Source organism: Podarcis muralis, chromosome 8, assembly GCF_964188315.1.
Source record: "Podarcis muralis chromosome 8, rPodMur119.hap1.1, whole genome shotgun sequence".
NCBI lineage: Eukaryota > Metazoa > Chordata > Lepidosauria > Squamata > Lacertidae > Podarcis > Podarcis muralis.
The window spans coordinates 49,070,489-49,095,460 of record NC_135662.1 but is presented as its reverse complement, the minus strand read 5'-3'; the positions used below and the strand labels follow the sequence as shown (position 1 = coordinate 49,095,460).

Genomic DNA, 24,972 nt, shown 5'->3' with positions numbered 1-24,972 from the left:
TGTTAAAGTTTTTTTTAAAAATGTCTGAGTCCAGGTTAGGCTAAGTTTAGAACTATATGTGTGGGAAGTATGAAGAAACTCCAAAGATATCTCTGGAAATATGTTATCTCTGCTGCTGATTCACACATTCCTCCCAAATTTCTCTTTGTACTAAGTTTTACTAACTATAATGCCTATGTATCTGGTGAATCTATCAATACATTACAAGCACTAGTTATACATAATATCAGTATGACTTCGTAAATACATTGTAATCCCACAAAGAACTGTATATATTACTGCTGTGTAAACTGAATTCAAAAATGGGAGGGAGTGACTATACCTTCTGCATCCCTTGAGCATTCAGCATGTAATGACGGCATAGAGCCCATTCAAATACTTTATGTTGAATATGCAAAATGATGACCTGGACAGTAAACATTATAGATCAGGCATAGGCAACCTCGGCCCTCCAGATGTTTTGGGACTACAACTCCCATGATCCCTAGCTAGGAGGACCAGTGGTCAGGGATGATGGGAATTGTGTTCCCAAAACATCTGGAGGGCAGAGATTGCCTACGCCTGTTATAGATCTTCAAGTTTCCCAGGTGTGCAAGTTTGTGTTTATAAATATACGCCTCACTTCATTGATCCTAGTTCTCATGAACTATAAATATACGCCTCACTTCATTGATCCTAGTTCTCATGAACTACAAAAGCTTCCATCATTGTAAATCAGTTTTCCCCTTTCTTAATATCTGATTCTAAGTTTAGAAACTGACAGATTTTCCAGAAAGTGTTTTTATTTTTCACAAAGCATAGTCAAAGTGTAGAATGGGCATCACTAGGGAAAGGCAGTTTCAAGGCAGAAAGGCAGAAAGAATAGGTGTTTCAACACTTATGATTGTGTGGCAGTGTGCAGCGTTTGATCATACCATTGTATGAAACATTTAGCAGGATTACCTTAAAACATTTTACCAAAAATGTATTTTTTGCTTATTTTGGCAACTTTTCTACATGTAGTAACCACAACCACAAATTATTTCCTTAGTCTTCTGGTACTCTTGGGCCCTGATTTTCTGCCTCTGCATTATTGTTTTTAAAATCTTGTCATCCTATTTATTGACGCTTACCTAAAGCCATGGCAGCACAGTACCTCTCCTGTCTTCAGTGCTGCTGTTGTCATTACCTCTTAACCTCCCGTTGCACTGATTAACCAGTTTGGCCTGAAGCCACTCTTTTTCACATGCACAAACCTTTCACTTATGAAATTTACTTCTATAATAAATCCCAAACCACAGAAGCAATGGCATGTTTAGCTGAGCAAACTGTATTAGAGCCAAACAGGAGAATGGAGTGTCTTAATATTTTGGGATCTGAGTGAATGGTTTAGTCAGTTGCTTTAAAGGCAGGAGCCCTGCTTCTCCAAAGTTAAAGGAAAGAACCAGGTGAAGGGCCACCTGCAAAAAGTTTACACCAGCTAAATTCAGTGGCTTTGCATTTCATTAATGGCCGGTCAACGCAATCCAGCTCACATTTACCACATTAATCACCACTCACTTTCTGTACAGTAGCTTTGTGGTGGCCTGACAAATGTGGGTGTGAGGAAAAACCAAATATGGGTATGATGGCAAGTTGTGCTCAACCTACATTTATTCAATCCACATTATCACAATCACAAAATGCTTGTATGACATATGTATCATCCTGCTGCACTAAAGCAGCTAGCCATCTACCAGAGCCCAATCTTCTTTAAGGTCCTTCAGCCATCAGCAGCTCTGCATAACTATCAATGTGCATGTGATGTCAGTGGCAGAGCCAGCAATGAGACGCTGCTGCCTATGCAAAGTGTGACCAGGGCTTACACGAACTATATTGTACCCTATACTTATCAGGTCCTAAGTATTTTCACATTCTATTTCTGGAAGAAGAAGAAGAAGAAGAAGAAGAAGAAGAAGAAGAAGACTAGCTCACATTCAGTATTTACGCAACATCAGGGTATGTGAGACGAGTGCATCAAGTATGAAAGCATTGTGGGGGGAAATGGAAATTTATTTCACGGAGAGAAAACTATCGTTATTAAATGACTCAATTCAAGGCATTCCTTCGTATGTCTTAACTGCCATAATCAGTTACTTGTGACATGTTAGCGCAATTGAAATAATCAAAAGTAGTTATTTTAGCTGAATCCTGGAAATGAGAGGGCTTTTTAAAATGTGTTTGTAATGATCTTTTGGATTCTGCTCAATTTGTTGATCTCAGACCTGGGAATGATGTATTGCATTTTTCCCCATACTAGAATGGAATGCAGTTTCATTCACAGTATTAAACTAAAAATGTCTTTTGTCTGTAGTTTTATATCATTTCTCTTCCACTTTATGTTTCACAGTTTTTGTAAGAGGCTCCAGTGGTAACCCCTCCTAGCCACTGTAGCCTTTTAATACTATCCTTAACTTCAAAAGTCTTCTTTGTTTTGTTAGGGATAATGTCATGTTAAACTTTAGGATTATGCTATGACCCTAGCTTTTGGAAATCCATAATCATAGGTGAATTCATAAGATCAACACAATAATCCATAATTTGAAGGTAAAAACATTAATGGTTGTATAGCCATCTTGCATAAAGGTAAAGGTAAAGGGACCCCTGACATTAGGTCTAGTCGTGACCAACTCTGGGGTTGCGGCGCTCATCTCGCTTTATTGGCCGAGGGAGCCGGCATACAGCTTCCGAGTCATGTGGCCAGCATGACTAAGCTGCTTCTGGCGAACCAGAGCAGTGCACAGAAACGCCGTTTACCTTCCAACTGGAGCGGTACCTATTTATCGACTTGCACTTTGATGTGCTTTCAAACTGCTAGGTTGGCAGGAGCAGGGACCGAGCAACGGGAGCTCACCCCGTCGCAGGGATTCGAACCGCCGACCTTCTGATCGACAAGTCCTAGGCTCTGTGGTTTAACCCACAGTGCCACCCACGTCCCCGCCATCTTGCATACTTCATGTCAAATAGTTGGAGAAAATGAAATGATTAGTAAAGTTTTACCATCGGTACAAATCCGAAATATAGTTTCAGATTCAGTGAAATAAAGCAAAAAATCCATCAACTGCTGGAAAAGTGCCAGATGGGCGGGGCATAAATTATAAATTATTAATATGAATCCCAGCTCAACCAAGGACATGTTGGCGGCTTTTGATAATGTTAAGCATGGTCATAGTCAGGATTTTTGTTGGGCGGCAGGACTTTTGTTAGGTGGAGGGAAGAACTGATGAGATTGGTCAGTTAGTTAAGTATTTCTATTGTTTTACTTGATGGGGGAGCAGGTGCCCCCCATGATGGCAAGTCATTTCTCCATGGGAATTAAGATCTCTCATATTCTTGTGGCAAGGACTGTTACCCATTTTGAGTTACAAATCTTAGTTAATAAATATGGAGATGGTAAGATTTATGATGTGTGGTAATAAATAATAATAATAAATTTATTATTTATACCCCACCGATCTGGCTGGGTTTCCCCAGCCACTATGGGCAGCTTCCAACAAATATTAAAAATACATTAAAACATCAGTCATTAAAAACATCCCTAAACAGGGCTGCCTTCAGATGTCTTTCAAACGTCAGATAATTGTTTATTTCTTTGACATCTGATGGGAGGGCGTTCCACAGGGCGGGCACCCCTACCGAGAAGGCCCTCTGCCTGGTTCCCTGTAACTTGGCTTCTCGCAGTGAGGGAACTGCCAGAAGATCCTTGGTGCTGGATCTCAGTGTCCGGGCAGAACGATGGGGGTGGAGACACTCCTTCAGGTCTACTGGAACGAGGCCATTTAGGGCTTTAAAGTTCAGCACCAACACTTTGAATTGTGCTCAGAAACATACTGGGAGCCAATGTAGGTCTTTCAAGACCAGTGTTATGTGGTCTCAGCAGCCGCTCCCAGTCACCAGTCTGGCTGCCACATTCTGGCTTAATAGTTTCCAGGTTACCTTCAAAGGCTCCACATAGAGTGCATTGCAGTAGTCCATGCAGGAGATAACTAGAGCATGCACCACTCTGGCGAGACAGTCCACGGACAGGTAGGGTCTCAGCCTGCGTACCAAATATAATATAATTCTTCAGTAGAGTTAAGGATCTATAGTTGCATCAAGACTGAGTTAGCTCACTTTAGTGTCTTTGAGAAATATCCTTCATTACTAAGTGCCATTAATTTCAAATTAGCTACCCTTCTGCCTCTGTGTTGCAACTTGTCTCGTCTCGGCTGTTGTTTTTGGTACTGATAGCAAGGGGCAACAGAAAAGCTGAGAATGAGTGCAAAGAAAGAAATATTCTGATGAAAACTTTCATGCTGTACCTAACTTTTCCATCCAGAAAAAAGACTGAAGTTGAAACCTGCTATGTTATTATTGGTTAGCTCACAACTAAACTCTGCAAGTGTCAAAACTCCTATGAGAATTTTACATACCATCATAGAATGCAGTTTTGTTCAGGAACCAGGTGAAATATCAGTAAGCAATTGTGTCCTTTTTAGACTGAAAAGTGATGTATTGCAGCCTTACCACCTAACCAAATACGTAGGTGGAAACTATTTGAGGGACTCAAATTTAAGAAAATGGGGGGAGATGGCCCAGAGTATAAGACGCCCCCTAATTTTTGACATTATTTTTAAGGGGCGAAACCTAGTCTTATACATGGAAAAGTACTGTACTTCTTTTTGTTGGTCTGCTGCCAAGTTCTAATTCCCATGTTCTACTCCCAAGTTTTAGCTATATGAGCAGGGGAGAAAATCTCTTTTCCCAGTTTCTCAACACCTGTAATGATTTCTATCAAGAAAGAGCTGTAGCTGACAAATGAGCCATAGGTGGAAATAGGCACTCTTGGCCTCCTAAGCTACCAGTGACAATGTTGGATCCAATAGTATTCCCAAGCTATAGACCTGCTCCTTTAAGAGGAATACAACCCTGTCCAGAACAGGCTGTTTCCCCAACTCCCGTACTTGAGAACTTGAAACAGGTAACACCTCTGCTCTTTTAGGATTCCATTTCAAATTACCGGTATTTGCCCACTATCAGCCCCTTGTGCTTCCAAGTATTGGTCCAGCACATAAAGCACCTTTCGTGATTCAGATAGAACTTGGAACTGTGACCATAGCGACAGTAGAGAGATTACACCAACTTGCAAAAATCTTCTCTGTCATAAAGAAGCATAGATTTCTCTTTCTTTTTAAAATTGGCCCAGGTTTCTGTGTTTATCTCACCATCCACCCCCAGTAAACAAACTTGCTCTCAGACTTGGGGGAGGTTGAAACACTGCTTCCCACAATGACTGAGCATCCTCTAACACAAATCCTCACCCATCCCTTCCTGTGTGCTGTGTGTGTTACTGTCATCCACGTTGTCGCTCTTGTGGTGAGGTAGGGAGAAGAGTCAACACACACTGAGTGACCATTTTGAAGTTGAATGTGTTACATAGTTCTGGTTGGTAAAATTGTTATTGTAAGAGCACATTGGGCTTTGATGGCTGCCATGGGATTTAGTCTCAGAAATAAAAGGACAAAAGATCTAAAGGATGCCTTTTTAATTTTTTTCATCCTAGAACAATACTTTGTGTCATCTTGGCCTAAGTAGATACATATGTCTGAAAACCCACAGGTTTTTACTGAATGCAAAATGTTACCATTTATACAAATAATTGCATATTTTAAATAAAAAAATTACCAATATACTTAAACTCCTTCAGAAGCGGAAAGGAACACTGCTATTTCTTCAAGCTCTGATCAAAAAGAATTAAAATCCTTTGTCTTACAGACTTTTCCCCCCAAATGCAAATGATATTTTTTTGTTTTTAAGAGGAAGGAAATCAAAAGGTTGTTTTCTAAGTTTTCCATACTTTGCTTTACAAGAAATACCAAAGTCATAGTAGGCCTCCCCAAGTTTTCTGTATCAGATTACCCTTTCATTTTCAATTTAGTTAATTAAATTAACTAATTCACGTGACACAATAAGAGAAACCAGGCCCTCGGCCCAAATTATTACCAGTACTATGAAAGAAACCTGGCTACTTATCAGATGCTCATCCCATGTATGTAATGTTTAGGTTATTATTAGGGCTTCCCCACATGATAGAAATTACATCCCTATCACATGATTCCCTCCCCCCACAATATTCCTGCAAGTCCCTATCTAGTACCAGCAGTGCAATATCCAGTCCCCACTGTGATGTACCCTATTCTGTGCTAGCTTCCATACACACATCTGCAGGGTGCCCCTGGTTCCACCCTCCTTCATAAAACTCTGAAAGGGTTTATCTCCAAAACATAACAAGCCTCTTAAAGAGGTATACCCACATCCATCCCTAAGGCATGGATGGGGATACCCTTCTGACAGGGTAAGGTGATTGCTTTGCTGTTATTTTGAACCATTTTTTAAAAATGTTGTGTACACTTCCAGCACAGCCCTGAAGAAGGAACTCTCAAAAAAAGACATACAAGTGCACAGAGTAACAGTAAAGGAAGAGGGCCATAAGACTTGTCATAAGAAGAGCAGCAGTAGCTTATAGCCTCTCTACAGTTCTGGCACATATAGACATAGTCTGAATCTGGTAAGAAAATGAGGAACCTAGAAAACTAGAACAAAGAAAATGATAAAAAAATAGCCATTTGTGCTGGGGTTTTTTTTTGGGGGGGGTAGGGTCTGTTTCTATTATGGTTGCATGATGACTTTGAATACTGTTTTGCTTAGGCTTAGCACAATCCAGGACTGTATTTAGGAGCAGGCAAGTGTCTGGCGTATCAGGCCTGTGGGGTACCAGGCTTGTGGAGGGCTATCTATTCAACTAACCACTTAACAGCTGAAACAAATAGCACAAACAGTTCACATGCCATTAATAAATGCAGATTTACAGATCATAGCATGCAAATGTATCATCTTACATGACAGGGGTAAATCATGCACATGTCATGAAATGGGCTACAAACGCAAGGAAAAATAGGGTATTCAAAAGTGGAACAAATGAAGGGTGCTGCCAAAAAGCACCTTATTCAGAGTGCAATTTGGTCTAGGAAGGCTGAGCCTTAAAACACAAATGGATACAGCTCATTTGCCTGAATCAACAGGCCTACATTTCTACAAGTTTAGCATTGCCCAGTGCCCAATATGAAAACAAATTTTGTTTTTAAAGAAAGTTCAGGTGAGAAAATAATAAAGACTGGTGCAGCTTAAGCTGTTTAAGTGTGAATCACAGGCAGTCAGGCGCTAAAGACATTAAAGCAACTTTCCTAGCAAGCACTTTCTGGGCTAAATACAGATAATGAAGCTCCCGAATACATAGTTGGTTATGCCAGATCTGGAAAAAGAAAAACATGTATATCTGGGATTTAATCCTAGATGAGCAAACTGAACATAGACCAGGTTGAACAAAACAACTGGGGTTAACTGTTTCAGCTAGTGCTGTGCTGAAATCTGTCCTCCAATTTATTCACCTGCAAAAAGAGGCTTCCATTTTTTCCTGTCTCATTTACAGAACACTTAAGCATTTCTTCATAGTTTTGTTGGATGTGGCTTATTTATGTATTTTTTTCCCATTAAACCTTTGTTCAACACTCTGCAGCCTAACCATCTGCCTGTGCTTCCTGATCTGAAAGAGCCCCATGGGGAGTGTTACTTCATGACGCCCCCCATTGGGGTTTTAATGGCCACATGGGAAAGGGTATCATGACTACCAAGCACCTAAGACTGGTGCACACAGCAATTTTGGGTTTTGCACAAGTCCTTCCTTTTTGAAAAATCATACCTTGTACTGGTTTATTTAAAAGTAAGTTTATTTAAAAGTTCCAAAATATTTTATTTTTTTTGCAATGGAACAGTTGTTATGGACACAGCAGACAACTTCCTTAACTTCCTGCACCTACAGAAAAGTCCAGCCATGCTCTCCCTTCTTCAAGGCTGCTGCACTTCTTTGTTTTGGCTTTCTGTCTTTAAAGCAGACTTAGACCAGGCAGCTCTTCAAGATGACACATTTTCTCTTTTAGATTAGAGGTCTGCCTTCCTTAAAGCAGGACACATGACAACTGGTACAGTCTACACAGCAAGTTGCTGCCCACAGATCTGTGGATGCAATCTCAATGGGCCTTTACATGGTGGCTGCTTCATGAGAAGTGGGCCTAAGTGTGCTTAGGATGACAGACAGGAGGCCAGTAAGCATTTTATCCAAATACCACAGGAATGTTTTTCCAGCAGGTATTTTTAGATGCTGCCTTTGGAAGCAGAGCCACTGCATAGAATTCAACTTTGGGCTAATACAATTGTTCTGCCTAGCAACAAACAAAAATGCTTGTGTTGATGGTACAATCTCCCATATCCTCCTCCATATACTGTTCTAGGGGGTTCTCCTGACCCTCCAGTAGATTTGGGGTGTGAGGGGTATGCAAGGAAGCAGAGGGGGAAGTCACCGTGTGCTAGTGGGAGTCCTTGCTCTGACTTCCGCTGGTGCCCTGGGTCAGCTGAATCTGGCCCATACCTTTTCTTCTGCTTCAAATTATACTGTAACTTAAGATTTACTGTACTTTTTAATCTTCAGTCTATTGTTGGGGGGGGGGGTACGATAATTGTTAGCCACCTTGTTATAGAGGGATGCGGGTGGCGCTGTGGGTTAAACCACAGAGCCTAGGACTTGCCGATCAGAAGGTCGGTGGTTCGAATCCCAGCGACGGGGTGAGCTCCTGTTGCTTGGTCCCTGCTCCTGCCAACCTAGCAGTTTGAAAGCATGTCAAAGTGCAAGTAGATAAATAGGTACCGCTCTGGCAGGAAGGTAAAGGGTGTTTCCGTGTGCTGCTCTGGATCACCAGAAGTGGCTTAGTCATGCTGGTCACATGACCCAGAAGCTGTCTGTGGAAAAACGCCAGCTCCCTCAGCCAATAAGGCGAGATGAGCGCCGCAACCCCAGTCGGTCACGACTGGACCTAATGGTCAGGGGTCCCTTTACCTTTACCTATAGAGGTGAAGATAGGTTTAAAATACTGTAACTGTTATAAGTAACAAAAAATAAATAAATCTCTAACTCAACCATAAAGTTTAAAAGCACATATCAACATACTCAGAGGCTCTATAGCATGTGTGATACTGTGTGGGACCACTGGTGGAGGCATGGGGACTCTCAGTCTGATGACAACGATCCACATAGGTAGCCCTTTTCAGTGTTACTCATGATGTCCCGATTATTCTTTATAAGGAGTCTTTTCTTTCAGCATCATGCTCTCAGAGTAATAATGTGCACACATGGCCATATTTATCACTCAGTGACTGCAACTATTAATATGCTTGTTTCTAAGCACTGACAGAGCAGGTTTTAGGAGAAGACTAAAAAAGTTGTTCCCTGCCACCAAAAGAGACGATCACACAACTGCTGCTGCCACTCACCCTTTCTGCTGCCACTCACCCTTTCTGTCTCCCCAGGGACCGTGGAAATGTAGTGAGAGCAATCTATTACAGAATGTAAAAACAGGATCTGTAAAACTGATTTATCATCAAGGAAACTCTCTCAAAGTAACTAGCTATGCTTATTGAAGACCTATGAGGTTTGGCTGTGCAAGTATGAATCTCAACGAAGCCTAAAACAAAGAAACAAAAAAGCTGGCTTGGAATGCCCACGTGCTATAAGCCATAATACAAATAAAACCTATCGTTGTAAATGTGATTCCAATATTTAAGCAGACAGAAACTATTCAAAGCCAAGCAGGTCAGGATTCTAATCCCAAAATGAACTACCGGTTCATTGTATGGTTTTAGGCTACATACTTGACGTTCTTGGGCCTTAGTCCACACAGCTGGAAAACTGTGTATGAAGAAGGGCTTCATTGAAAACCAGATGCTCCATCTGAGCTGATATGTACCAAAAAACAAAGCAGAAGGAACACGTGTTCCTTTTAAACATGTAGCCTTAAGTCAATAAAAGTGTACTGAGCTGGGAATGCAAAACTAATCTCTCACAGAACATAAACTGTAATTTATTACTAAAAAGGGAGCATAAAGAAAGCAGGTGAATTAGGGAATAGTTAAGACCAAAGTGAATTTGTTCACCACAAAGATTTGGATTTTGTAGACGTTTGTACATGCAGGTAGAAAACAACAGCACCCTATTTTATTTTATTTTTGAAGTTTCACTGAATCCCACAAGTTTATTCATCAGCATTTGGTTCTGCAGAATCAAGACAGTGGACTCTGATGATGAAAGTGGGAGGAACAAATAGGAATTAGGGCATGTACTTAAATATTTCACCCACATTCATTACTAGGCATAGATTACTGGAATATTATTGTGGGCATTCTGTAAAAGCATGCGAGCGCTGCTCTCATCACCTCTTATTCAAAGCCTCTTAGATTAACTAATGGTGCTTACTTGATGCCCACAGGGCAAATGGGTCCACAAGTCCACATAGCTGACAGGTGGTCTTTAGGACCAATGAAGACAGGGTGCTGCCTTTGCAGACTACACAACAGGTGCAGGTATGTCTGGCTTATTCAGGACCACTCCCTTATCCAACTTGTTTGCTAAGATGCCAAACAGAGTGAAGAGAACTGTTGTGCAAAAACAGAATTGAAGGAGATGCATCTTACATAACATATAAGAGGAGCCAGCTGAGTCAGGCCAATGGCCCATCTAGTCTAGGCTTGCCATATTTCAAGAAGTAAAAACCAGGACACCTCGAAAATTGTTGAGCCTTTCTTAAGGAAATCCCCAAATTCCCATCAATAGCCTTCTAGGCACTCCCTTTCCAAAGCACTGGTAAGACTCATCTGCTTTTACTGGTCTTGTGTATAAGATACGAGTCAGGACTAACCAACTCTATGTTGGTTTTACACACACACAAAATAAAACCACTGATTTCTGTCCATCACGACAGAATGCCCATTTCAAAAGGGAAAGCAGCTACTTTTCTTCTCAGCATGGTGATAAAGGGGAGGCAAGGATGAAAAGTAATTTAATCCCATGTGATAATGTAAACAGTATAGAAGCAAACTAGAATCTTTTGAGTAGGTGGGTGCAAAATGCACCAGATGTGCACAGCAGCTGAGGAAGGCCCTTAATTCAGGATTGTTTGGTCCCCCTCCCCCACCCGCTGCTCCAGAATGGGAAGGCATAACCATATTACTTGGGGCAAGAAAGACATGTCCAAGCAGCTCAAAGTAGAACCAGGATCCAAATGAATAATAAACCAACCAAACTGATTTAATTCAGGACTAAATGGTACAGCAGAGTTAGATCACAGCCAGATCAGTACACTGCTGTGTGAAAGCTCTGATGCTATAAGTTTAAAAAAACACATCGGTTTTCCCAATGCCCTGATTTGAGGAAGCTTCCTATGTCCCCCTCACAGGATTTCCAAGTGTTTCCCACAATTCTGATACAGTTAGAGAATAAGACCCCATGGGATCCTAGTGGCCCAGGGTCCCTCTTTCCCACATGCCACACCCCACTTCTTCTAGAGCCCACCAATTGGGACAGTGGCGTAGCGTGGGGGGTGCAGGGGGGGCCAGCCGCACCGGGCGCAACATCTGGGGGTTAGGGTTAGGGGGCGCAAATCCACGGGTTAGGGGGTGCAAATTACTTGCCTTGCCCCGGGTGCTGACAACCCACGCTACGCCACTGAATTGGGAAGTGTGTGTGGTGGAGAAATAAAACCCTTGCTTCAAGTAAAACCAAGTACACTGAGCTACAGTATCATAGATTAGAACTAGCCCCATTGTTCCTTGCTCCATTCAGGAGCAGGCTACACTCCCTAGTCTATCTTCCCACCAGACCACCATCATGAGGTGTTGTTGGTAGGAGCCTAACACTCTCCACCAACTATTTTCTCTTTTCTGCCCTCCTCTCCTCACCCACCCAAGACAACCTCTGCCTTCTCTCTTCTGCCACCTTACCATGCCTCCCTCTGAGGTTTATGAGCTATCAGGCAGTGCCTGGAGACTTGCATCCACTTGTAAGGCCCACCAGCAGCCCATCCTGGCTAATTACAGTGGTACCTCGGGTTAAGTACTTAATTCATTCCGGAGGTCCGTTCTTAACCTGAAACTGTTCTTAACCTAAAGCACCACTTTAGCTAATGGGGCCTCCTGCTGCTGCTGTACCGCCGGAGCACGATTTCTGTTCTTATCTTGAAGCAAAGTTCTTAACCTGAAGCACTATTTCTGGGTTGGCGGAGTGTGTAACCTGAAGCGTATGAAACCCAAGGTACCACTGTACTGGTCAGAGCAAGCAGCCAGTCTACAGTGTTACCTCGGTTTATTAACTTAATATATTCTGGAAGTCCTCTCACCACCGGTACCCTGCCACCATTCGGATTCCATTCTTAGACCGAGGGAAAGGTTGCAAACCGGGACACTACTTCCAGTTTTGCGGAGCTTGTAAACCAAATCGTTCATAAACAGGACTGTTCTTAAACTGGGGTACCACTGTACTAGCTTTTTCCTCACATGCAGTAAAAGCTCAAAGGTTTACTTTGCTTGCATAGTTTGAGTCTTCATTGAATAGTTCCATATTAAAATATGTAATAAAATAAATAAATTATTTGATTGAAAACATCTAAATACATCTTCAGCTAGGGAAATATAAATTTGAAAAAGTCACTTGGGGATAATTTGGTATGGGGAAAACATGAGGTGAGAAAAGGGTAAAATACCACCTTCCTCCCTTGCCAGTTTCATTTCCCCTCCCTGAAGCTTTTCTGCTTTTAAAAGGGGGCACCAGGGTACTGTGTTCAAGTGTAACATGTCATTTGTCTCTCAGGTTTCTTGAAGTTTGAAGGCTATGTCAGTTGTATTTCCTTCCACTTAATGTTTAAACTTTGGGTTTGGAGTTTCCGCTTGAGAACAATGGACTTGAGGGCTGCTTCAAAGCCAAGCTGATAATGGCAAAAAACTGAAGTCTTTGATGTCTACACGGAACCACAATTTCTCAACAACTCCTTCTTTCATATGCCAGAGGTTTGCAAGAATGGCAACTGAATGGCAGGCTACCTCCGAGGTCCTTAATGGTATAGATTTGGTTTAAGCAAAGGCTTGCTAGTTCATAAGAAGAAAATCTAGACTAAAGATAATAAATGACAATATTATTGGGCGATTATTTAAACACCAAAATCCATGTCTAGTCCTCACATTTCCTCTTCACTCAACAACACACTAGGACATTTCAGCTGTTTTGGAATTACATCTTAATAATAAGTTATAGATGCATGAACTCTCCTTAAGGCAATCTGCTGATTCATCCAAGAAAGAATCAGTACTCTTTTTTAAAACCAATCTCCAGTCATTTCCCTAGGCACAAGAATTTAATACAGATTTAAAAAAACAAAACTGCACTGTTACAATATATTCATAACATTGTTTCACATATGCACATCCCAAAAAACTTAGTAGTACTTAGGTCCTATTGGAATCAATGTGAAAAGTTAGCTATTGATCTGCAGGGGATCTAAGTTCAGCTAAATCTTCTTGAATAATTCTTCCTTTTGCACTAAAAATATTGTTGTCTACTCTGATATTATGGTGTACATCAGCCCCCTTCATAAAGTTCAGGAGGGTGCTGTAGCTAAGTAGCACAGTATCCGCTTTGCATGTAGGAAGAGTCAGGTTCATTTTCTAGCACCTCTGAGAAGGGGCTAGGAGAGATGCCATTCTGAAACCCTGGAGACTTGCGGCTATTCAGTGCATACACTCCTGCACTAATTGGACCAATGGTCTGAGGCAACTTACTATGTCCTACATTCCACTGAATGTTTATACAGTGGATAGCAGGCTTGTGTTGCCTTGTGGCCACTGGTCCACCGTGCTTGAAGTGTGAAAGAATCTATATGCATACAACCACAGTAACCTTACAACAACCCTTTGATGTGGCTTGAGTAGTATCACCCATAAGGGAAACTGAGGCTGGTGAAGAGTGGCTCCTCTAGGACCAAATAGTGAATTTGTGTTGGTGAGCAAGCTTTGAACCAACAGCCTCCTAGTTTACAGCTCAGTCATTTAGCCACTACAGCTACATTAGATCTAAATCACCACCTTGTGTTAAAAATTGATGTTGGGGAATCTCTGAACAACAACTGGAGGGCTGTTCATTTAATATTCTCCAGGTTCATTTTTGTTGTGCTGTCATAGCTCAGTTATGATACTTGGCTTTACCATGCACCATGAGAACACTATCTTATTTCTGTGCTATCGGGCAAATATCAAGTGCCATTATCTGTCCTCTTTCAGAGGTATGTACATCCTTAGGTCTTACTGGAAGGGATACAGGACAGGTGTGATGTTGATTAGTTGTGTGCTGCTAATCGTGTTATAGTCTACATCCAATGTTTCAGCTGCTCTTTTCTTCATATCCATTGTAATATTTGAACTATACAGATCTGTTGCAGTCACTAACACTACAATTCCAGGCTAAGTGAAAAGCTATTGTAGGGTTGCTATGGAATCTCTGCCCCCCCCCCCCACCTCAGCCTGTTTAAATAAAGTAGCTCAAGGGAGAGGGCTTATTCCTCATTTGTAGTGTGTTCAAGTGGGACAATAGATCTGTGTGGCAAAGGATTAACAGGAAATGGGGTGGGCCCATTGAGCTAGTATTGTGTTCTTTTAATCTGAAAATTAAAACTATGCATCCAGTGATCCTGTTGTACCACTGTTGCAAGACACTAAGAATGAGGTTTCTTTTTTGAAGGAAAAAAAAGAAGAGATCACATTCAGACTGAACCCCTAATTTTCATTTTAAGCTTCCTCCAGCATCCTTTCAAGCATCATTTTCTCTAAAGGAAATGGCAACATTTTCTCTGAAGTCATACAAAACGTGTAAATCCTATTAGAGAAATTCTATAATGGCTTTTTACAAAATGCACAAACAACCACCCTATATTTTGTTAGTGAAAAGAATGGGGCTTGGAATGCAACATGATATTTTGAGGGCACAATTCTCACACAATAGCTTCCAAAGTAGTTTAATTCAAAGCAAGGTTTGAGAATTGCAGCCAAAGTCAGTAACAAGAATTTAAGAAGCTATATGATGGCCATAGCTTTGTCATGTTAGTAGTTGACTGGATAGAAAATAATTTGTATGACATTTTCACATTTTTTCAAAAATGGTTTTAATGTCACTTTTTCTTTAAAAAAAATATGATGGTTCAGGAGATCCAACAAAGGACAGGTCTAACTTTAGGACATTAAATGTGATGCAGAAAATTAAAGAGAAGGTTGAATATCTCTCTTCATGGAAAATTTTTAATAAGCATTTTATTTCTCAGTATTGGTAACTGAAAACTCCAAATCTCTATGGACTTCAGATTACAAATAGGTGAACATAAAAACCCCTTTGTACATTTTAATCTAGGCATCTCCTCCTTATCTTGCTTGCAAATGAATGGGAGGTTGCTTGCATAATCTTGGATTTGTATTTTAGCAAAAGTCCTTTCATATTCATTTGCAAAGGTGTTGATGTTTTGCACAGAGCTGTGCTTTGATCTGGCTGCTCACGTTTTTTTTTTTTTTTTTTTGCCTGCCAAGGAAGAAAAAATGCTGTCTGCCTAGTCTCATGCTTACTATCATTACAGGTTCTGTGATACAGTACTTGTAGAATGTAAGTTGTTTAGTAGAATCACATGCTTAACTAAAAACACCGGGTAGCATTTTATTTAAATTACCGTAGCTAGACCATCTTGCTGAAGGAACATCTCATAAAAAGTAATAATGCCACTCACCCTAACTTCCAACTGTTTCTGTCTTTTGAACCTGATGTATAACTCCAAAATATTATACAATGGACATATAATTTTACTTTAAGTTATTCCTTAAATCATGTATTGAATCAACTGAATACTTTTATTTTCTTCACTGCCTTCATGTGATATGATATTTTCCCCCAAGTAAACTTCTTTCCCACAGTTAAATTAAGGAGAGCAAGAGATGAAATCACAAGATGATCTACCAGCATATAAATGAAATTTCAGTCAAGCTGCACCTGTCAAAATTCCTACTTCAGCTTGCATATAAAGGAGCCCTTAACATTTCTGACCTCTGCCATGATATTTTCTAGTCTTAAAGAAAAGTTATTGGCCATCTGTATTGGTCATACATATATAAATGAAACTGTTCTTGATCCTTATTTAGAAGCAAGTTCTGCAAACACTAGTGTCACTGAAAATAAAGCCAGAATCTCAAATACATTTTTTATATTTTGTACTGTATCTAGAAATGTATGTATTAGCTTTAACATCAGTTGGTGTAAAAACTCATGGCTGATGTACTTTCATGATTTGTGTAGCATTAATATCAAATTCAACTGTTGTGGTATTATAGCTTTGAAATACATACATTGGAAATTAATGGCTCAGTTTTACCCATGCATCATTTATTACACTGAAAGGGCTTTCCAGATAATTCTAGGAAAAATATTCATCTTTATATTTCACTGGAGGATTTAAAGCGTATGTGTAGAATAGAGAGGCTATGGAAGGATAATTAATGTGATCTTACACCAAAAGAAAGATACTTTTATATGTCATTGACCTTTGGAGGTCAAAGGGATTACTGGAGTGTTTGAAGTTCAGGAGGAGTGGAGGGAAGAAACAAGAGTGCTTTTATGGTGCGATGAGATGTTGTGGTTGAGATTTCAAGAGCAGCTAACATATTTTTCTTAACCCCTTTCTCAGGTGAAAAATGTCTCTTAAACAATAATCTTTTTTTTAAAAAAAAAAAATCATCTTCTCCAGTCAACTGAATATGGTTCTTGAAATTCACCAGAATAGGCTGCCCGAATTAGGGAGTGACATACAAGGAAGTTGTCACCAGAGGGCTAAATCTGCTCCAGGACCAGGCCTGCTCCAAAAGGCTAAATTACAGGATCTTTTAGGTGAGGACTAACACAGAAGGAAGGTGAATGTTACCTACATGACTGCCTGCTTTCCCCGAAGTAAAGTCAACTTGTTACCACCTTATTACTCTCAGCATCAATTAAAATGTTATTAAGGCATCCTCTTACATAAAAGCTACAAGAGAAGAAGGGGTCAGTAGGATCATGCTTATAAAGATTGTGTATGGCTATTGGCACAGTCTTGCTTCCCTCTTCTCCATGTGTAGCTTCTATATATGAATGCCAGAAGGTTATCAATGTGGTATCTACTGGCACCCCCCCCCAAAGGCCTCACTGGTGTCCCAAAGAACATGAAACATACTGTTTTGTGTGTGTGTGTGTGTTTTAATGATTTTCTAGCCTTCTTTTGTGCACATGCACTAATTATTGCCTTTTCCAAATCAAGTGTCTCATTTGCTTAAATTGGAGCCCTAAGTTGAGACAGTATGTAAATAGACCTGATTTAACAAAACTAAAGGAAGAAATTGTATTTGAGGCCCCCTTTGAGCTTGAGGCTTTGGGCGAATTTGCCCTTCTGCCCCATCATTGGCCCAGGGTCTTAGCCTTATGTTTGCCGAACAGTATTTATTTATACTTAGGTCACTAACCAGTTGAGTTTGCCATTTCAGCCATGGACCTATTTTTCACCCAACTGGAAGGGTGCAAAGTGAGCCCAAGTTGCTTGCTGTGGAAGTTGCACCACTCAAGGCACAGTTGCGCAACACACCATATGGGGACTTCCTGCAAGGAAAAATTGTGGGCGCCACAACAGCGAGCAGTTCCTGAAGCCAGCCAGAGCTAACTGTACTACTAGGCTTGCTCCGGGCTGCTGACTGCCGTTGCCGCTGCTACTACCCAAAGGGGAACCGGGGATGCCCGGCAGTACAGATTCACCTGGTCCACACACCCTGCTCTCCTGGAGTAATATGCAGCTGGAGGGGTGGGAAGATAATTTTTGCGCAGGCAGAGGTGTGTCGAAGAGTGCAAAAGAAGGGCTTTGCACCTTGCCCGGCAGAGAAACCATGTGCCTTGCTCCCCTCCTGGGCAACGGCCACCCACCCGCGACTCCCGAGCCTCCACCGATCCCACTGCCTCCCCCCCCAGCTGTAGGGCGGCTGAGTGGGAGGGGGTAGGCAGTACTTTTTATGAAACTGGCATCTTGATTTTTCTTAAAACATTCTGTTTTGTTATGTTTTTGTCAGAATGCCTTAACCACTTAACTTGACAAAATGATTTTTCCCCCCAGCATAGATACAAATGAAATAAAGAAAATGTGCTTGGGCCTCACTACTACTGACTCCCTGTTGCTATTCAGCTTTAAAAAAAATAAAGTGTCCCCAGATTCATTGAAAAAAATTAGGTAACCATAGCTCAACGGAACCTATTAAACCAGGCATAGGCAAACTCAGCCCTCCGGATGTTTTGGGACTACAACTCCCATCATCGCTGACCACTGGTCCTGTTAGCTAGAGATGATGAGAGTTGTAGTCCCAAAACATTTATAGGGCCGAGTTTGCCTATGCCTGTACTGCCTTTTCTCTGGTTGTTTGCTGATAACCAGGAATGACTGGCATTGTGGTGCCAGTGTAGTGGACCCTGCAGCCAACCAGCAGGTCTTGGTCACAGCATAGTGAAAAGGTCGATTAAAAAATGGAAGAAAATTTGCATTTCACTCTTTACACTCACACATAAAGAGAACTGAAACCTTGTAACAGATCACTTCACTACTTTCACCCAGATTCAAATGTAAGAATAATATGAAGACTTGTAAATGCTTAAATTCCACAGTTTGTACACATAAAATGGAACACCTTTGAAGGGGGAAAATGTTTTCATAAAGGGCTAACATTTGTTATTGACACTCTCATACTGGTTTTGAGTGCACATTTAACAGGGGTTTGGATTGACTCATTTTATTTAATGACCCATGTTATGTGTATGCTAGTAAATTAGGGTTGCCACAGCAAAAATCCGATCAGAAAAGTTGTTGAGCTTTGCCACTTTTGTGATATTTTTATGGAACACTGGCAAAAATGACACTGCTGACATGGGCCGTCATATGTTCAGATTTTCCCATTTCCGCCTGGACACTGCTGCTGACTGCAGTATTCTGGATATGTCCAAGAAATTCCGGACGTATGGCAACCCTATCATGCACCTTGTTTGCAACAAATTTAATGTTTTTTGATTGTTTCATATATAATTGAATGGTTATAGCTGAAAGGGAAATTGAAATGCAAACAAGTTCTACACAGAAGTAGAAATACTATTCTTTTAGAGCAGTGTTCCAAGATTGTCTCTCTTCCCTTGATGACTTTCAATAACTGGGTGCCGGCAAAAGAGGGATGAGGAAAGGAGATGGTTACTGCCTTCTTAACTATTTGCCATGTCTAGCAAATGAGAAAATTGCAGGACAGTATCACTTGGTTACTGTGCTGCTCTTTCCAGCTGGTTCAGTTTTCCTTTATGCTGATTGATTCTGAAGATTAACTCTTGCTTACAGAGCACTTCATTCCTGTCGACAACCAGCAGGTTGCTGTGCAGGAGAGACCAGAAAACGAGCTAAATTAAGATTGCATGAGCAACTGTAAAGCTATCATTTCCTGACTTTGAAGTACTCAATAATCTCTCCTCCTCCTCTTTTTTAAAAAGCTGGCAAGGCAAGCTCCACTGCAGAATAAAGTGCATGAAAGTGCTGGAAAACTCTTTTCCCATTTCTGAGGATTTTTGCCAAATGGTTTCTCGGCACAACGTAGTCAAAATAATGTTAACAGCTTCTCCCCGTCACTGCCAAGCCAAGGAAAATAGACAGCTACAAACAAACATTTCTCCTCCTCCTTCTTTCTCAGAGATCACACTTTTTTATCTGCCTCCAAAAACACAAGGAAATCAGATGGGAACATATCTGTATCATTTGTATAACAAGGAAGAGTGTAAAGTTCCACAATGAGCATGTAAGTCAGCAATGTATGAAGGCAGAGGATTACTTTGCAAAGGACTCTTGAACAACAGTACAGTATGATATGGGAAAATAGGCTAGCCTGCTTGATTTTATGCATGTTTACTCAGAAAAGAATCGCATTGTGTTTAATGGGGCTTGCTCTTAAGTAGATGGAAGTACAAATGCTGCATTAGTAGAACAGACAGTAGTTTATTGCCCAGATGAGACACCTGAGGGAATGGTGGTTACCTAAAAATCAAAAGCAGACACTTCTGATCACGAAAGAGGAGATGGGGGGGATGACGATGCAAGCCCAAGGCTCACAGTAGCTCATTCACATAGAGGAAGCCATGGTTTCCAGTTACGTCTGAACTGGGCTAGTTTCACTTTGCCTATGTATGTTAGCCTATGTATGTATGTTCCACAAATCACTTCTGTGATTCAAAGTGAAGAGCACTGAACTTAATTATGCCAATAAAAGAAAGACTTCACAATCAGTAGCTTTCTGTGATACCATTGTTTCCCCAGCTAACATAAACTGATGTTTTTAACTATTATAAACAAAGGCTCTTTCCATATCCGTTAGAATGAGTGTTGTGCTAAGGATATCCTGCTTCGCACTTGCCTTTCCTCATGTTCTGGAAAGAATTTAAAAAGCATTTTTATCAGTGGTGGCAGACATATATTTACAGATTTGCTATTACCTGTTCAGAAAAAATATTATCAAATATATTTTGTATGTATGAATGAATAAAAATGAAATATAGTCTAGGGGCCAATTTGTTAGATTATGTTTATAGGAAACAATCAAGTGGAAGATGCACATGGGCACGTCTTACCAAATGCAAGGTGGTTCTTTTGTTAAGGATACAGAAGCAATATGAAACACAAGTGAGGTTTTATTCCTAAATAGCAAGCAATATATATACATACCAGGACATGCACTTGGGAGCCCCGAAGAAGTGGCAAAGTGACTCCCCCAGGTAGCCAATATTGCACAGCCCTGCAGTCTGTGCCCGAGCTTCTAAATCACCCTCTCCAAACTATTTGATTTTATAGATAACCACCTCCTTTCAATGCCCCACCCTCCAACAACAATTTCCAACATTAAAGAAGGTTCCCAGCACTAATCTCTCAGACTGATTAAAGCAGCTGTGTGTGGGGCTTCACTTTCTCCCAGCTGATTAGGTAGGACATCAGAGAAGGTTCTCATACCTTCAAAAACTTAACAGCTGCCAGGGAGGGGGAAGGAACAGAGGCAAGAAGAGTAACCATGTTAGAATCACTGCCTCCTTGATATACAATTAGTCTTCCGGTTGGTTTTCCCGTACAGTGCAAGTGCCACTAAATTTTGAGGAACGCAGCACAAGAGCCTAATTCTGCTGTGCACATCTTCCATTCCTTTCAGGACCATTCAAACTGGCAAGTTAAAAGCAGAGAGCATTTTTATTTGATATAATATTTCTATTTTGCTTTTCCAACTACAAATATTGAGCTCAAAGCGGCTCACAATTTTGTGCATCTGCCAAGTGGCTTTGGAATGCATTGCTTTTTGGACTCTGCCAGAGAATAACATCGCAGATCTTTTGGAAAGATCTGAAGACTCACCTTTTTTAACATGGACTTTCCCCTGAAGGGTTTCCCAAAATTATTACTGGTCTGCTTTTGCTGATGGCTTTGATCAAATTTTAGTAATTTTGGAATGCTTTCCTGTTTTGCAAGTTGCTGGTCTTTTCGTCTTTTAGCTATGAGTGTGTGTGTGTAATTGTACTGCTCTAGTTTAATTAAAAGCTGCCTTGAAAGAGCATACCCTCAAAAGTGGTATATACATATTTTAAATAAATAAGTAATATCAGGCAAAAACTTTTCTAACCCTTGTTATTATGATAACCAGCCTGTCATCAAATTGCGCTCTCTCTCTCTCTCTCTCTCTCTCTCTCTCTCTCACACACACACACACACACACACACACAAACTTTGGCTACTTGTAGCAATCGAGCTGTTCTCTTTCTTGCATTGATTTCAAATGTCCTTCTCAAGACTATGGATGAGGGAGAAATTCAATTTACTTCACATTTTGATATAAATCTAGCTACTTTGCACTTCCTAAAACAATAGACAAGTGAAATAGTTGTCCTTTGAAATTTGCACAAATTTCCCCAATTTTCTGATGCAATTCTCCAACAACAACAAAAATGCAAAAATATGTATAGTGGAGAGATGTATGCAAAAAGGCACATATTTGTGAAAATGATGTACAAAAATGCCCTGTGTTAGGCAAAAATGCATGCAAGAAAATTTAGAGAAATGTGAACTAAAACATTGAAACAAAATAAAAAAAATTCCTTCCCACACAAAAGCTCATACCTATAACAAACTTAGTTTATCTCTAAGGTGCTACAGGAAGGATTTTTTTTATTTTTTTTCGATTACGGCAAACCAACACAGCTACCTACCTGTAACTAAAATATTGAGCAATTTTTGTGAGGACTTTAAAAAAAAGCGAACTGAAATAAGAGATCTGATCTTAAGACTAGAAAAATTAGAAACTGGACAATGACAGATTCATTATTGCTAGGCTCAGTTCTTTCCTGTTTGTTTCATTAGTTAGTTCATGCTTCAAAACATTCCATGTTTTTCATCGCATGCAGCAAGAAGTTTGGACTGTTCTTGGGAAATGGGATTTGGGTGAATATTTCTATAGCCTAACACCTTTACTGCTATGTATCTGTGAAAGTACAGACCATTTTTAAAAATTCATATAGGCATGGTTGTATGTTACATAATCATTTTTCAAGATGTCCCACAATAAGATGAATCGTCTTATTTTCCCTAGAAAAGAATTATTCATAAATTATGATCAACCAGGGTGTGAGTCCCGGAGGGTGCACCAGCAGGCTGGATGGGGGGCTTTGCGAGGGAGCGAGCTGGCCTCCACCATCCTGTGAGCTCACCTTGGAACTTTCTTCAGCATGGGAGGGTGTGAGTGAGCGCTGGAATATAACATAAAATGTTGAAGGAAGAGGCCAGGATCATCCATGTGCAGGTGGCACTGAAGTGAAGCCCCCTTATTTCTAAATAACATTTTAAGAGTTGCCAGATGTGTTTGACTTTTGTCCCTGGAGAACAGCATGTGTTCTATGTACTGACAAAGCATTCACATATGATTATGTCTTCGACCCATCGACTGAGCAAGAGAACCTGTGTTTCTCCCCTTATAATGGGCATCTTGGAGGGGTATAATGCCACGGTTTTGGCTTATGGTGAGACAGGATCTGGGAATACATACTCCATGGGATTGGCTTACACAGCTGACAAAGAGAACGATCCCACTATCAGAATCACCTCTCGGGCAATAAAGCTTCTCTTCCAAGAAATGAAAGAGTGGTTAGAGTGGCAGTCTTCCCTGAAAGTCTCTTATTTGAAGATCTACAACGACGACATCTTAGCTCTCTTGGCACCATTGAAAAGGAAGAAACCTTCAATCAGCATCCTTGAAGATCCCAGGGGAGGCATCAAGGTTGAGGGGCTAACTGAACACGTGGTGAAGTCTGCTGAAGAGATCACCCAGTGCCTGGAGCGGGGGAACAACTCCCAAACAGTGGCTGCCAAGGCCCTGAATACCCAGTCATCACACTCTCACACCATCTTCACCATGACCATTGGACAGAAAAGCAAGAGTGATAAGAACACCATTTTGCATTCTAAGCTGCACTTCGTAGACCTTGCTGGTTCAGAAAGGCAAAGCAATACAAAAGCAGAAGCTGTTAGACTGTGGGAAGGGATCAGCATCAACAAAACACTCCTCTGCCTGGGGAACGTCATCTGGGCTTTGGGTGGAGGAAACGAAGAAGGGCAATTTTGTCCCTTATAGAGACTAGAAGTTAACACGCCTTTTGCAAGATTCCTTGGGAGGCAAATCATGTGTGAGCCCAACAGATCTGAACCTCGAATACACTTTGAATACTCTTTGCTATGCTGATAGGGTCAGAAAAATAAAGAACAAGCTGATAGTGAATATTGACCCTCAGGCAGCAGAGATTGCCAGGCTAAAGCAGCAGGTCCAACAGCTGCGGGTTTCACTGCTACAAGCTTGCACAGAGACCCTTCCAGTGCCTATTGGTGGTGAGCCCTCAGAAAACTTGCAATCTCTGATGGAGAAACCAAGCTGTAACGTCACTGAAACAGCAGGCCAGATGACCCAGATACAAGAAACAATTGTGGAAGAAGATAGGAACACCATAAGAGAGGTTTTGAAGGAGAACCAGGAGCTCTGAGAATAGCTCCAAACCCTCAAACAGTGATTACCGTAACATCTGTTCAGACTGCCAGCAGCCAGAAGGCCCCTGCACCAGACAGCCTGGAGTCCCCCTATGACTCCAATCAATCTAAGATCACAGATGAGGAAGAATCATCATCTGAGTTGGTGTGGGAGATAATCCTCAGAAAATCTAGTCAAAGGGAAGTTGAGGAAGAACAAGTAGATCTGAAGGACCCTGAAGATCCTACTTCAATAATCAGAGAAGAGACTTCTTCCAGAACACCACCTACAAGAGAGTCCCGGGCGTTGGAGCAAGAGGTCAATACCCACAAGAGCACTTCAATTATACATGGGCTAAAGAAGACTGTTAAGAATCTCCTAAGTAGGCGTCGAAAAGGAAGCCTGGCCTTTTAGTCATTGATTGTTTATTTTATATAAAAATTTATTAAATGTATTTTTATAAATATTTTATTATTTTTATACCTTGTTGAAATAAATATTATTAAAAAAATTATGATGAACCTTAACTTCTTGGGGCGCCCTTGAGTGAGTCAACATCTCATTTTCTCATTTATAAAGTGGAAAGAATGCCAGTTGATGGAAAATATCTACCACTGCACTAAGAAGGTTTGCTCAGTTGCCACATGCGACAACAGCGGTATCAGAAAGTATAGATAACTTCACATATATCTCACACCATGGGTGCTGACTCCCTGGGGCCCTGGGTGCCCGAGCACCCACAAAATTCCCCATGAAGGGGCCAGGCACCCACAAATTTCAATGCCAGGGCCATGTTCGCTACATGGCACCCACAGCTCTGGGCACCCATGGTTGCAGGGCCAAGCTGGCACTCCTGTCTCACATCTAATTCTATGCCATTATGATACTGATGGCGGAAACTGATAGTGAAGCATCATGTCA

The 24,972-nt window shown here is 41.0% G+C and overlaps 1 long non-coding RNA gene and 1 pseudogene across 1 annotated transcript in view; one reads left to right on the top strand and one right to left on the bottom strand.

Moving 5' to 3' along the window:
* Window positions 1-24,972, bottom strand: part of LOC114600748 (uncharacterized) — a 158,581-nt gene that overhangs the window by 104,342 nt on the left and 29,267 nt on the right. The gene's annotated exons all lie outside the window — the stretch shown is intronic.
* LOC114601361 (chromosome-associated kinesin KIF4-like) lies at window positions 22,801-24,465 on the top strand (annotated as a pseudogene).